Here is a 10,226-nt window from a genome sequence, read left to right as displayed (position 1 = left end):
CTTTGGGGGCCTATCCCCATTCCCGCTTTTAACCCCCCCCGGACCTGTGACCTGTTTTTTTCCTTTCTTGACCTCTCGGACCTGTGACCTGTCTATCTACATGACCTCTCGGACCTATCACTCCAAGGGTGATTTTCATCTCCTGACCTTTGCTGACCTCTGACCTTCTCTGGCGTTTATGATATGCCAGAATTCGTGATACCGAGAATGCCTCACTGCTTGTTTCAGCCATCGTTGACCTTTCATGACTTTTGTGACCTCAGCTCCGACCCCATCGTCTCGTTTCCTTTGATACTGGGCTTTAGTTATTGGCCGAGAGGAGAATTTTACAACTGTTGTTACCGTTATGACCATTAGTCTGGCTGTGTTTGTATTTTGCTGTGTTTGTTTGTCATTATTAATGTTGATGTTGCTGTTATTATTATCATTGTTGTTGTTGTTATTGTTTTTAAAATTTGTTAAAATTTTTTTATTATTGGGTTTTTTTTTTTTTATTTTTTTATTTTATTTTTTTTGTTTTTTTTTTTTTTCTGTTTTTTAAGTGCTTTTTATTATTGTTTTGTTTCTGTTTTTTTATAAAAAAACCCCAAAAAAGGGAAAAAGAGAAAAGAGAGAAGAGAAGAGAAGAGAGAGAGAGCGAGAGAGAGAGAGAGAGAAGAAAAAAAAAAAAAGAAAGAGAGAGAGAGAGAGAGAGAGAGAGAGAAAAGAAAAAAAGAAAAAAAAAGAAAAGAGAGAGAGAGAGAGAGAGAGAGAGAGAGAAAAGAGAGAGAGAGAGAGAGAAGAAGAGAGAGAGAGAGAAGAAAAAAAAAGAAAAAAAGGAGGAAAAAAACGAAAAATAAAGAATTTGGATTAAAAAACCCTCTGTCTCATTATTTGTTAATGTTATTCAAATAATATAATATTGAAAGGTTTTAAAGCGTTTTTTTTTAAATTTTTTTTTTTTCCCCCCCAAACTTCACAAAAGGATTTTTGGGGTTTCACGCATTTACAAAAAAAAAAAAAAAAAAAAAAAACATTTCCCCCCACCCCCCTAAAAAAAAGAAAGAAAAAAAACAAAAAAAACATGCCCTCCCCCCCCCCAAAAAAAAAAAAAAGGAAAAAAAAAAAAAAAACATGCCCCCCCCCCCCCCCCCCAAAAAAAAAAAAAAGAAAAAAAAAAAAAAATTTGTCTCCTCCACCCCCCCCCCCAAAAAAGAAAAAAAAACATGCCCCTCCTCCCCCCCCCCCCAAAAAAAAATTTTTTCCCCCCCAAAAAAAAAAAAAAAAAAAAAATTTTCCCCCCCCTTTTCCCCCTTCCCCCCCCCCCCCAAAAAAAAAAAAAAAAGGAAAAAAATTTTTCCCCTACCCCCCCCCCCAAAAAAAAAAAAAAGAAAAAAAAAAAAGAAAAAAAAAAAACCAAAAAATTTAAAAAAGATTTTAATTAATCCCCCAAAAGACCCAAAAAGGGAAAAGCAAAGATCCCCCTTCTTTTTTCCCCCAAAAAAGGGGGGGAAATAAAAAAATTTATTCATATTTTCGGTGCTTTTTTTTAAAACCCCCAAAATTTTTTTTTTTCAATTTTTTTAATTTAATTTTTTTTTGATTTTTTTTTTTTTCTTTTTTTTTTTCTTTTTTCTTTTTCTTTTTCTTTTTCTTTTTTTTTCTTTTTCTTTTTTTTTTTCTCTTTTTCTTTTTTTTCTTTTTTTCTCTCTTCTCCTCTTTCTCTTCTCTCTCTTTCTTCTCTCTCTCTCTCTTTCTCTCTTCTCTCTCTCCCCCTTTTTTTTTTTTTTTTTTTTTTTTTTTTTTTTTTTTTTTTTTTTTTAACTTTTTTTTTTTTTTTTTTTTTTTTCTTAGATTTTTTTTTTTTTTTTTTTTTTTTTTTTTTTTTTTTTTTTTTTTTTTTCTTTATTTTTTTTTTTTTTTTTTTTTTTTTCTTTTTTGGATTTTTTTTTTTTTTTTTTTTTTTTTTTTTTTTTTTTTCATTATTATTTTTTTTTTTTTTTTAATTTTTATTTTTATATTATTATTTTTTATTATTTAATTTTTTATTTTTATTTAAAAATTTTTTTTTTTTATTTTTTATTTTTTTATTTTTTTATTTTATATTTTTTTTTTATATATATATATATATAATATATATTATATTTATTATTTATATATATTTTAAAAAAAAAAAATATTTATTATTATATATATATATATATTATAATATTATTATTATATAATAATATTAATATATATATTATAATTTTTAAAAATATAATTTTTTATTTTAAAAAAAAAAAAATTTTAAATAAATAATATATATATTAAAATATATATATATATTATTATATATTTATATATTAAAAATTAAAATTATTTTTAATTAAAACCCAAAAAAATTTTTTTTAAGATTTTTTTTTTCTTTTTTTTTTTTCCCCCCCCCCCCCCCCCCCTTTTTATAAAAAAAAAATTTTTTTTTTAAAAAAAAAAAAAAAAAAAAAAAAAAAAAAAAAAAAAAAAAAAAAAAAAAAAAAAAAAAATATTTTTATAAAAAAAAAAAAAAAAAGGGGGGGGGGGGGGGGGTTTTTAAAAAAAAAAAAATTTTTTTTTTGGGTTTGTTGAACCCAAATTTTAATGGAATTATATATTTTTTTTTTCTGAAAATAAAAATTTTTTTTTCCCCAAGTCACACCCCCCTCTCTATTTTTCTATATTTTTTGTTTTCTCTCATTTTTCCCGCCCTTCATCTTGCTTTTCCCCCCATTTTTCCCCTCTTTTTCAAGTTTCCCCTTTTCCCCTCTCTCCCTCTTTATCCCCTCCCTCTCCCCCCCTCGACACCCCCCCTTCCCTTCCCTTTTTTTTTTTTTTTGAAAACTCTCCAAAAACTTTTTCTAATCCTTAATTTTCTCTCATCCCCGGGGTTTCTTCTTTTCTCTCTTTTTCTTTTTTCTTTCTCTCATTCTCTCACTTTTCTTTCTCTTTTATTCTCATTCTTCTCTTCTTTTTTTCCCCCTTTTTTTCTCTCTTCCTTCCTTTCTTTTTTTCTTTCTCTCTCTATTTTTCTCCCACTTTCTCTCTCTTCTTCTCTCTTCCTTTTTTCCCCCTCTTTTTCTCTCTCTCTTTTTCTCTCACTCTTTTCCTTTTTTCCCCCCTCCCTTTTCTCTTCTTCTGCCCCTTTTCTCCTTCTTTTAACCTCTTCCCCCTTTTCCTTTCCCTTTTTCCCTTTTTCTTTTTTCTTTTTTTTTTTTCTCTCCTCTTTTTTTCCCCTTTTTTTCTTTCTTCTTCGTTTCTTTTTCCCTTTTTTTCTCTTTCCACTTTTCTCCCCCTTTCTTTCCCCCATTTTCTTTTTTTTTTTTTCCCTCCTCTCTTCTCCCCTTTTCCTTTTCCCCTTTTCCCCCCCTTCTTCCTTTTCCCCCTTTTTTTTTCATTTTCCCCCCTTCCTTTCAACTTTCTCCCTATCCCCCATTCCCCTTCTCCCCCCCCCCCCCTTTCCCCCTTTCCCCCCCCCTCCCCTTTTTTCCCCTTCTCACCCCTTCCCCCCTTCCTCCCCCTCCCCCCTTCCCCCCTTCCTCCCCCCTTTTTCCCTCCCTTTCCCCTTTTCTTTCTCTCCCTTCTCTACTTCCTCTTCCCTTCCCTCTTCCCCCCCTTTCACCCCTACCCCCTTTCCCCCCCTCCTCCCCCTTCCCCCTTCTTTACCCTTCTTTCCCCTCCATTTTCCCCTTTCTTTTCCCTCCCCTTCCCTCTCTCTCCCCCCCTTTTCACCCCACCCCCCTTTCCCCCCTTCTCCCTTCTCCCTTCCCCCTACCCCCCCTTCCCCCCCACCCCCCCCCCCTCCCTTTCCCTTTCCTTTTAATCCCCCCTTTCCCCCTTTTTTTCCCCCCTTTCCCCCTTTTCCCCCCTTTTCCCCCCTACCCCCTTCCTCCCCACCCCTTTTCCCCCTTTCCCCCTCCCCCCCCCCCTTCCCCCCCCCCCCCCGCCCCCCCCTTTTCCCCAAATTTCCCCCCCCTTCCCTACCTCCCCCTTCCTCCTTCCCTCTCTCTCCCCCCCTTTTTTCCCCCTTTTCCCCCCCTTTCCCCCCCACCCCCCCTATCCCCCTCCCTACCCCCCCCTTCCTCCCCCCCCCCCTTTTCCCCCCTTTTCCCAAATTTTTCCCCCCCCTTCCCAAAACCCCCCTTCCTCTCTCTCTCCCCTCTTTTCTTGGAGTGGTTTTTGGCCAAAAAAATTGTTTTGTCCAGTTATAAAATTTTGCCCCCCGAGGTGAATTAATTAACTGACCAATCTCTTAGAGGAGGGAGAAGGAGAGGAAAGGAAAGAGGGGGGGAAAAAGGAGGAGGGGGGAAAAGGGGGGAGGAGGAAGGGGAAAAGGGGGGAAGGGAAAAGGAAAGGGGGGAAGGAAAGGGGGAAAGGAAGGGGGAGGGGAGAGGGGGGGAGGGGAAGGAAAGACAGGTGGGGGGAGGGAAGGAGGAGGAGGGGGGAAAGGGGAAGGGGGGGAGGGGGGAAAAAGGAGGGGAGGGGGGAAAGGAGGAGGGGGGGAGGGGGGAGGAAAAGGGAGGGAGGGGGGGGGGAGGAGGAGGAGGAGGAGGGGGGAGGGGGAAAAGGGAGGGGAGGAGGAGGAGGAGGGAGGAAGGGGGGAAAGGGGAGGGGGGAGGGAGGGGGTGGGGGGGAGGAAAAAGGGGGAAAGGGGGAAAAAAGGGGGGAAAAGGAGGGGGGGAGGGGGAGGGAGGAAAGGGGGGAAGGGGGGAGGGGGAGGGGAGAGGGGGAAAGGGGGGGAAGAGGGGGGGGAGAGGGAAAGGGGGAAAATTAATATTTATATTGGCGTTAATGAATCTAAATCCCGTACACGAACATACAAAGAAAACACACACACATACACACACACACACATACACACATGCAAAAAACACACTCCCCCCCATTCTTTCTCTTTCCCTTTCTCTCTCTCTCTCTCTCTCTCTCTCTCTCTGTCTCTCTCTCTCTCTCTCTCTCTCTCTCTCTCTCTCTCTCTCTCTCTCTCTCTCTCTCTCTCTCTCTTTTTTTATATATATATATATATATATATATATATATATATATATATATATATATAAAAATATATATATATAAAAAAACATAAAAATCTGTCTGTCAAACTATATATGTATATAAAATATATCCTCTCCCCCCTCTCCATCTATCTCTCCCATCTTCCCTCTCCCTCTCATTTTTACCCCCCTCCCCCACCCTCCATCTTCTTCTCTTTCCCTGCCCTTTCCTCCTCTTTCCATCGTCTCCTTCCCTTTTCTCCTTTCTCCTTTCACCCCTTCCCCTTCATCCATCTTTTCCCTCTTTCCATTCACCTTCTCTCCTCTCTAATTTTCTATCTCCCTCTCTCTGTCACCCCTTTTTTCCCTCCTTCCCTTCCCCTTTCCCATCCACCCTATCCTTTCCCCCTCTCCCCCCCTTTCCCTTCCCCCCCCCTTCTCTTTCTCTCTCTCTCTCTCCCACCCCCCCCTTTTCCCCTTCTTTTCCTCTCTCTCTCTCCCTTTCACCCTTCCCTCCCTCTTTCCCCCTCCTTTTCCTTTCCCCTCCCCCCAACCCACCTTTTCCCCCCTTCCCTTTCCCCCCTCCCCTTCCCCCTTTCCCTTCTCCCTTTTTCCCCCCTCCCCTCCCTTCCCCCTCCCTCCCTCCCTTTCCCACCCACCCTTTTTTCCCCCCTTTCCCCCCATTTTCCCCCCTCCTTCTTTCCCTTTCACCCCCCTTCCCCCCCCCCTTCCCCCCCCTCCCCCCCTTTCCTTCCTTTCCTTTCTTCTCCCACCCCCCTTTTCCCCCCCTTACCTTCCCACCCCCCTTTCTTTTCCTCCTTCCCTCCCTTTTCCTTCCCTTTCCCCTCCCCCCCCCCTTCCATTCCCTTTCCTTTTCCCCCCCCCCCTTTTCCCTTCCTTCCCCCCTCCCCTTCCCCTTCCCTCCCCCCCCCACACGCGCACGTAAACACCACTGCAGTCTCGAAAAAAAAAAAAGCCGCCGGGGGAGGGGGGGGGGGGGGAAAGGGAAAAGGAACGAAAGAAAACAAAAGCCAAGAGACAACATAACCTAACGTGACCTGCCCAGAATGCTAAATACATTAAGGCCAAAAAAAGGTTGGAAATGGGGTGGGGTGGCGGGGGTTGGTGGTGAGGATGGTGGTGGTGATGGTGTGGTGAGGGAGGGGGAGGGTGGTGGGGGTGGTGATGGGGTGGTGGTGGGGGAGGGGGGAGGGATGGGGTGGGTAAAAGGATGGTATGGGGTGATGAGGGTTGGTGGTGGTAAATTGTAGCGGTGGGTGTGGTGGGGTTTTGATGGTGGTAAAGAATTGAGGGGGTTTGGTGGTGAAAAACAGTTGGGGGGTGGTGGGGGTGATGGGGTGACGGGGGGGAAAGGTGGTGATGGGGGTGGGTGGTGAGGGTGTTGGTGGTGGTTTTGAGGGTGGAATTGATGATGATAAAAGATGGTGATAATTTTGATTTACAGGTATAATGGTAGTAGTAATATTAATCATAAAATAATGATAACGATGATGATGTTCATTATTATGATATATTTTATAAAGATGATAGTAGTAATCATAAGAAAATGATGATGATAATGGCAATGATAATGATGATAATGGCAAACAAATCATCAAAATGACACTAATGATAACAACAATGTGGTAACCATGACAACGTTGATCGTAATAATAATAACATAAATAATGAAAATGTAAGTGTTAAAACAAAATCAAAATCAAAAAGAGGAATTAAAACGTAGAAAAAATAAATAATAAAATAATAAAAGAAAAATAATAAAAAAATAACAAGAAGGAAAATTATAAAAAAATTTTAAAAAAGAAACAAGATGAAGGAAAAAATAACAATAAACTTGTGCAAAAAGAAAAAAAATGAAAAAAGAGGAAAGAAAAAAAAAAGGGCACAACAAAAAAAAAAAGGGAACTCAAACACCTTCCTCCTTTTCCCCCCAAAAAAAATAAAAAAGGGAAAAAAAAAAAAGAAAACAACAAACCCCAAAAAAAAAAAAAAAGAAAAAAAAAGGAAAAAAAGGGAAAAAGAAAAAATGAGAAAAGAAAAAAGACGGGAAAAAAAGATAGAAAAAAGAAAATGAAAATAAAAAATAAAATGGAAAAAAGAGAAAAAAAAAAAAAAAAACAAAAAAAAAATAGAAAAAAAAAAAAGACAAAACAGAAAAACAGAAAAAATAAAAACAAAAAAAAGAAAAAGAAAAAAAAAAAAAAAACATAAAAAAAAAAAAAAAAAAAACCCCGAGAAAAAAAAAAAAAATAAAACTAAAAACCCTTAAAAACTTAAAAAAAAAAAGAATTTCAATGGCGTATTGCAAGGGGCCACTGTGACGTCAGGGGAACAATGGGGGCAGTCCCATTTTTTTTATCCCCGACTTTGGGGCTCCCGGGGGAAAACCCAATGTCTCCTTAAAATATCCCATGGGGGAAGTGTGTGTTTTGGGGGTTTGGGAGTGAGGGGGGGGGGAGGGAAGGGGGGGAAAGGGGGGGGGGGGGGAAGGGGGGGGAAAGGGGGGGGAAAAGGGGGTGGGGGGGAAAAGGGGGGGAAAAGGGGGGGGGGAAAAGGGGGAGGAGGGGGGGGGAAGGGAAAAGGGGAAAGGAGGGGGGGGAAAAGGGGGGGGAAAAGGGAAAAGGGGGGGAGTGGGGGGGAAAGGGGGGGAAAGAGGTGGGGGGGGAAAGGGGGGAGGGGGGGAGGGAGGGGGAAGGAGGGAGAGAAGGAAGTGGTGTGGGTGGGGAAGGGAGGGAGGGGGAGGGGGAAAGGGAAGAGAGGGAGGGGGGGGGGATGTGGGTGGGGAAGGGAGGGGGGGGGAGGGGGGGGGAAAGGAGGGTAAAAGTGTGGGGGGGAAAAGGGAGGGGGTGGAGGGGAGGGAGGGGGGGGGGTTTGGGGGGGGAAAGGGGGAGAGAGGAAGGGAGAGGGGGGGGGGGAAAGGAGTGTGGTGGGAAGGGGGGGGGAAGGAGGGATAAGAGTGAGGGAGGGAGGGGGGGAAAAAGGGGGGGGAGTGGGGGGGGGGAAAAGGGGGGGGGATGGGGGGGGAGGTGGGGGAAGGGGGGGGGTTTTTAGGAAGGGGAGGGGGGGGGAAGGGAAAAGGGGAGGGGTGGATAGGGGTAAAAAAGGGAAGGGGAAGGGGGTTGGGGGAAGAAAGGGAAAAAGGAGGAAAAGGGGAAAAGGTGGAAGGGAAAAAAGGGGGCGGTGGAATGATTTGGAAAGGAGATGGGTTTGACAAAAGGGTGAAAAGTGGAAAATTGAGTGGAAGGTAAAGGGGGAAGGAGTGGGGGTAAAATGGAATGAATGGAAAAGGGGGGGAAGGGGGAGGGTGAAAGGGGGATTTTTTTTTCCCCGTTTTTCTTTTCAAAATCCTCATTTTTATTTTTTACACTAATAAAAATCACCTTTTTTTAAAACATTATTCCCAACCCCTACCATCGCATTACAAACATAATTATTATCATTACTGCTATTGGGGGTCTTATTTAATAACCAAAGAAGAATTAACAACAACAATTACAATAATGAGAACAATTGAAAATAATGTAATCTGAGGAAATAATATAAATTTTTTTTTTCTTGTTGTTTTTTAAAAATTGTCTCAGATTGCCTTTTGACTCCAGTAAATAGAACCAAAAAAAATGCATGTATGAACCCCCTTTTTTTTTTTTTTTTCCTTTTTTTTTTTCTCTTTCTGTCTCGGGGCTCTGTCCCCTCCCCTTTCCTTTTTCTTCTTTTTTGTCTCTTCTTCTCTCTCTTTCTTTTTTTCTCTCCCCTTTTCTCTCTCTCTCCCCCTCTCTCTCTCTCTCTCTCTCTCTCTCTCTCTCTCTCTCTCTCTCTCTCTCTCTCTCTCTCTTCCTCTCCTCTCTCTCTCTCTTCTCTCTCTCTCTTTCCCTTTTTTCTTTCTCCCTTTTCCCTTTTCCTCCCCCTCTCTCTCTTTCCCTTCTCTTCCTCTCTTTTTTCTCTTTCCCCTTTTCCTCTCTTTTTCCTCTCTCTCTCTTTTCTTTTTCCCCTCTTTTCTCCCCCTCTCCTTTTCTCTCTCTTTCCCTCTCTCTCCCCTCCTTTTTTCTTTTTTCCTTTTTTTCCTTTTCCTTTTTCCCTTTTCCTTTTCCCCCCCCTTTTCCCTTTTCCCTTTTTTCTCTTTCCTTTCCCCTTTTTTTCCCCCCTTCCCTTTTTTTAAAAAACCCTTTTTTTTTTTTTGTTCTTTCTTTTTTTTTTCCCCCCCCTTCCCCCTTTTCCCTTTCCCCTTCTTTTTTTTTTTTTCCCCCTGTTTTCTCCCCCTTTCCCCTTTTCCCCCCTTTAAAAAGTTTTCCCCCCCCTTTTCTTCTTCCTACCTTCTTATATCCTTATCTCCTTATCTTCCTCTTCCACCAAATATTCTCCTTCCTCCTTCTTCCTTATCCTCATTTCCTTCACTTCCTTTCTTTATCATCTTCCTCTCATCCTCTTCCCCGCTTCGCTTTCCGAAAGAGAACTAACTAATCTTCCCCTTCTTTCTATTCTTCTTTTTCTTCCTCCTTCACTTAATATCCCCCTCTCCTTTCCTTCTTCTCAATCCTCAATTTCTTCATTTCCCTTTTTATCAAAATTTTTTCCCCCTCTTCCCTCTTTCCCCCCCAAAGGAAAACCCAAACAATTTTTCCCCCTTTTTTCTCTTCTTCTTTTTCCCTTCCCCCAAATTACTCCCCTCCCCTTTTCCCTTTTTTCCCCTATCTAATTTCCTCCACTTCCTCTCTTTATCTTTTTTCCTTCCCCTTTTTCCCTTTTTTTCCCCTTTTTCCTTTCCGAAATTTTCCCCCCCCCCACTTTTTTTTCCCCTTTTTTTTTCTTTTCCCTTTTCCCAAATTACTCCCTTTTTCCCAAAATTTCCCCCTTTTCTTACCTATCCTCATTTCCTCCACTTCCTCTCTTTATCATCTTCATCTCTCCCCTCTTCCCCGCTTCGCTTTCCGAAAGAGACCCAACTAATCTTTCCCTTCTTTCTCTTCTTCTTCTTCTTCTTCCTTTACCAAATTACTCCCCTTCTCCTCGCTCTTCCCTATCCTTAATTTCTTCACTTCCTCTTTTTTTTTTTATCTCTCCTCTTCCCCCTTCGCCCCCCCAAAAAAACCAAACTAATTTTTTCCCCTTCTTTCTCTTCTTTTTTTCCCTTCCCCTTTTTTCCCAAATTACTCCCCCCCCCTTTTTCCTTTTTCCCTATCCTTAATTTCTTCACTTCCTCTCTTTATCATCATCTCTCACCTC

Source organism: Penaeus vannamei, chromosome 8 (genome assembly GCF_042767895.1).
Source record: "Penaeus vannamei isolate JL-2024 chromosome 8, ASM4276789v1, whole genome shotgun sequence".
Lineage (NCBI taxonomy): Eukaryota > Metazoa > Arthropoda > Malacostraca > Decapoda > Penaeidae > Penaeus > Penaeus vannamei.
The sequence above is the reverse complement of the archived record's forward strand: the minus strand, read 5'-3'. Positions refer to the sequence as shown.